Raw genomic sequence first — 4,835 nt, 5'->3', positions numbered from 1 at the left:
CCACAGTGCACCTCTGTTTGATACCTGGTGCCACCTCTAACAGAAAATTATAATAATATGACAATGATTCACTTCCAGAAAGTAATTTGAATCTGTGCCAATGAGGAATGCCTGCCAGATTGCATTGCACTTGTCTTTCTTCTGCCCACCACAGCAAATTCAGGTCAGATAATTAGCACTCATCTTTATGCCTTATGCTTTCTGAATTTCTGCAGTACTATGAGTAGGAGGTAAAAGTTCTGAAACGTTCCATGAGGTGGTTGTTGCCATGGAAACCACTCCCTTGGAATGCTCATACTTATTCCCAGTCGTTGAACAGCAGAAGATTCTCCAACCTAAATACTGAGAGTCTTCAAAGCCAGGCGGAAGGCGGGAGGGTGCTGGGGAAGTTTGGGCTGTCCCCAGAAGGTGACAGTGAGGATAAAACAAATTAGGAAGGAGGAGGACAGAACCCTCGTTCTGCTCCCTGACAGGTGATGCGACTCAGACCCTCACACCTGTCCTTGTAACATGTCAATCAGGGAGCTCCACACCCAGCCTCAATGCTGGGATATGATCTTCCACCTGTGAGAGGCTGGCCTGAGCTGGCCTGACTGCTTGTAACTCCCTCCCCTGCAACTGACTGGCTGCATAACCTTGGGTGAGCTGAACCCACTCTCTGGGCTTCAGACTCTGCACCTCTCTAGAAATGAAGGCATTGCTTCGGCTGTGCAACAGAAGAACGGAAGTTCCTATGGATGGCTGCTGGGTTCGAGGCCTTCTCTTGTAGGGGATAAAGCGAAAATATCCTACGAGGTTAGGTTGGGGCTGCCCTGTCTGTAGAAAGAAGCTTGCAGGAGTGATGACAGCACGAGGTCTTAGTTCAGATGTTGCAGAGAGGTGGTTGTTCTGACCGTCTTTAGCTGGTTTCACAGGAAACCACTATCAGTAAATTTCCCATTTGACTTCAGATCATTTCTAATAATATTGTGCAGAATAGGGACAGTGAGAAAGATGAGGCCATTTCAGTCCTTGTAACTGGCTTGAGAGAAGGGCTGATAGGTATATCTACACCTCTTCTAAAGATGAGGAGACAGAGGTTCAAAGAAGCTCAATGGCAGTGTGTCACAAGAGGCTTATGTGCCCAGGCCTCCAGTTCTTCCCAGGTCAGCCTTGGGTTCCACACCCTCTCAATTTGAAAGGAAAAACACCCACCCAGTTCTCAGTTACCCCATTTAATTGCTAGGAGAAGTGTATAGGTTTTAACTTGAATCTCGGTCCCTTCTAGCTTGTGGGGGACACTGCCAACAGCGAATTTAATTGTTCTGGGGAGGCACGAATGTGTGTTAAGCTTTTAAGACGTATTCTTGCTAAGCGAAATGTAAAGAGAAAGTCTTTGAACCTGCCCTCCAGGCTGGAGAAAGAGTACAAGGCCAGCCTGTGGCAAAAGCACAAAGACAGAAAAGGATGACGAAAGAGAAGCCCTCTCAGAGGGCTATTGGAGGCAGAATGCAGCAGTTCCCATCGGCAGACCGTCCAAGAGTAGAGGGAGAACGGGGCAGGTGGATGCTGTCTTAGAGACAAGCCACAGGGGCTTCTGGGTTCTCTGTTCCAAAACAGTGTGGGTAGCCTTTTTTGCACCCTTCCTTTCAATCAGTTGCACCCGAAACTTCACAACAGCAAAGAGGCTGATGGTTTCTACAGGAAAAGCTACTTCTTGAACAGTTTCTGAAAGTCTCATTTTAATATGGAGATGGAAACTTGAGTGGGTGTGAGAACAAGAGGGCAGGGAACAGTGCAAAGTTTAAAGAAAAGCAAAACAGCCCTAAAAACATGCATATGACTGATCTTAACTGGAGCATATTTGCCTTGAATTTAAAGTCAACTTATACGACCATCATGTTGGACTACACAGTGAATATCACAGGCTGTGTGGGTTTTGTTTCTGATTTTTCAGGCTCTAAATAGTTCATTCATATTTGGGAACAAAACATCCCCATTTTAAAATTGATTTGTAAATAAAGCTGACTGCAAACCCATTTGGAATTCAAGCCCTTTCATTTGATACAGGATTAAAAAAACAGACGTCTGCCAGTAGCCATCGGTTGGGATGAGTTTCAGGTTTGTTTTTGTTTTTGCTTTAAAATATAGTGCAAAATAATTTGAAGCAAAATTCCCAGGAATATCATCTGGGGCAAAGACAATTGAATGCTTAATGAAGTCTATTCCTGAGCCTGCTATTTTTATCCCCCGTTCATGTTTGCCAGTGTCATCTCCCGGAGCAGCAGGCGGTGGCTGGGACGGCAGCACAGAGATACAGCCTACTACAGGCTCTGCTCAGAGCTTCAGGATGTGGGGAGGCTTCTACAGATGACCAGCTTGGTGGCATCATCATCCCCACCTGGAGGTGTTTCTGGGCTGGAACAGAGACATACCCCAAGACATCCCAAGTTCCTCTCTAAGGAACAATCTCCAGTTCCTTGGCAGGTTGCTAATAAACATTTCCAGTAGGAAGGAGACCTTATCTGGAACCAGGGTGCGTGTCTGTAAGGAACTCTTATGACGTTGTCGGGGTTCAAGTTGGCCTTCCTGTTGTTCAGCCTGGTGGAGAATGTTCCTGTGGGCCTTGGCAGCAAGTCAGCATTCTTCGTTGACATGGAGTCATAGGAAAAAGAGGTATGGGGCACCTTGAACACACGGGGCAAGCAAGGAAGGATGCACGCCTCTCCTCTCTCCAGGAGCTGCTCCTTTCAGAGACATGCTTTGTAGCTCAGCTGTTTGGGGGCAGTGGCAGGCACCTGGGCCCTGGTCACACAGTGGCTGTGGGGCCTGTCCCTGTCCCTTGGGAGCAGCCTGTGGCTCCAGCTCTTCAGCCTCCCGCTGCTCCCGCTTGCTGGCTGTGGCTGTGGCTGGGTGGCATTTGTTTTTGTCCCAGGGCTGCTGCTGCCAGCCAGCGGGTCTCTGATGTCACCAGCCACAGGTCTAGGCGTCACCCCGAAAACATGCAACTCACTGACCCCCTTACAGCTCCTCTCCTGAAAGGTTTCTGGGTGTGCTTATCCATATGGGGAGCCTCCCCAGCAGAGGCCACAGGGGAGCAAGGAGAGATTCCTTCCTGGTTACCCACCCAACCATGCTTCATGCTCCAGACTAAGTAGGTTTTCTGGGTCCTAGTAAAGTCTTCCAATTCCCCCAAGCTGTGAAAGCCCAGAGGCGGCTGTCGTCTTCTGTGCTGTGGCTGTTTCCAAAGCCAGGGCCGCCGTGGGACGCTCTCGGGTGGTTTGCTTTTCATCGGAAGCGGCTGCAGCTCTTCTGGGCTTTACCGCCACCGGGGCCCTCCTATTTTCTTCACCATATTGAAAAGGCATTTCCTAAATTCATAATGTTTTAGACACATTGTGGTCTCTGGATTGAATTGTGAAGTCTGCATGGACGGGGGTCTGGCCTGCCCTTCAACTCTGCCCCCATTTCCTTAAGGAATTGGTGAATGCAGATACTCTACTTTTCTATTTTTACAGCTGCCTGTATTTTCTCATTTGATTTTCATAACTCCGGGAAGTAAGGCCAGAGTTGTTATTCCCATTTCTCAGATAAGGAAATGGAGGTTAGAGGAACATGAATGAGGCACATTTGCCATGCAACTTAGCGCCTGGAACCTGACCTCAGAGTTCTGATTTCTAGCACAGACTTTCTCCACTCTCCAGCCTCTCCACCCTGAAGTCAGTCTCATATCACCCCCAATAAACAGTTACATCGCCTCTGCCAACACAGGATCCCAAATTGCTGCCTCCACCTCATCATCTTTCCCTTCTAGGCACGAGACTTTCCAGAAAAGGGCACAGATGGATAGAGCATCCTATGGTTCTGGAACCAGATGTATAATTTTAAGTCTGTTTTTCCCCCTTTCAGAATTACCATTCCTTTATCTCATCCCTAAATATTCAGTCAAGTGTGTTAAATGCTGCATCCCAATGCTTGTGTGCATTTAGTGGCTGGACATAGGCCCATAGCCTTCAGCAGCAAGAAGGACCATGTTGCAAGGTCCAGAACGGCCGTGAAGAGTGAAAGATGGACAGGAAATGTCAGCCTCCCTAGCGACCCCTTAAAGTCCTCAGGAAGGAAACTGGAGTTTCTGCAACATTTCAGTCCATTTTTTTTTTTCTTAAAGCAAAGGGAGACTCCAGGAAGCTGGACATCTGGGGACCTTTGGGTGACCTTAGTCAGTCTTAGCAGTTTGAACTTCATCTTCGGAGCTCCCCCTCTGGGCAGTGGGGAGCCACCCGGGCTGCTGAGCTATGGCCGCAACAGATCCAGATTTCTGTCTGGGGTCTCTCCACTGGCAGAGGGAAAAGGGAGAAACAGGTGAGGTAGCAGGAAAAAGGCCCAGACGGAAGAGAAAACCCAGTGAGAAAGTGGCAAGTCACTGAAGCAGGGAGGCTGCAGGCCGGGGCAGGAGGGCGCCACCCTGAGGAGTCTCAGGAATTCATAGACTTGGACGTTGATCAGAGAGGGGGGTTCGGCAGAGGGTGACAGAGGTTTCTGGTCTGAAGGCTCGGCTGGGTATGCTCCCGACCCGGTCGCCTGGAGAGCAGGGTCACAGGCGGTGCTGCTTTGGTGAGAGAGCTTTCCAGAGGTGCCCCCGCGAACCCTGAGTGCTCCCGGTTGTGTCTGTCCTCTTCGTTCTGCAGGATGCTCTTGTCTCCCTCAGCCCCCCTCATCCTGAAAGAGACACCTCGACCCAGCCTGACTCCAGAGGAGTCCTGGGAGCTCTGCTGACCATCGCAGTGCCTCCACCAGAAAAATGTTAGGTGACAACGTTGCAGGTGGATAGAAACCTCCATCCCTGAGTGAGCGAG

At 49.4% G+C, this 4,835-nt stretch overlaps 1 long non-coding RNA gene across 1 annotated transcript; it reads left to right on the top strand.

Annotated features, from left to right (window-relative positions):
* Positions 1-323: 323 nt before the first annotated feature.
* Positions 324-3,759, top strand: LOC115832175. Its single transcript, XR_004027618.1, has 5 exons — positions 324-408; positions 1,861-1,893; positions 2,247-2,386; positions 2,491-2,655; positions 3,684-3,759. It is a non-coding gene; the product is annotated as an uncharacterized LOC115832175 (long non-coding RNA).
* Positions 3,760-4,835: the final 1,076 nt, after the last annotated feature.

This window comes from Nomascus leucogenys, chromosome 3 (assembly GCF_006542625.1).
Source record: "Nomascus leucogenys isolate Asia chromosome 3, Asia_NLE_v1, whole genome shotgun sequence".
NCBI lineage: Eukaryota > Metazoa > Chordata > Mammalia > Primates > Hylobatidae > Nomascus > Nomascus leucogenys.
This window is presented reverse-complemented; position numbering and strand designations above follow the sequence as displayed.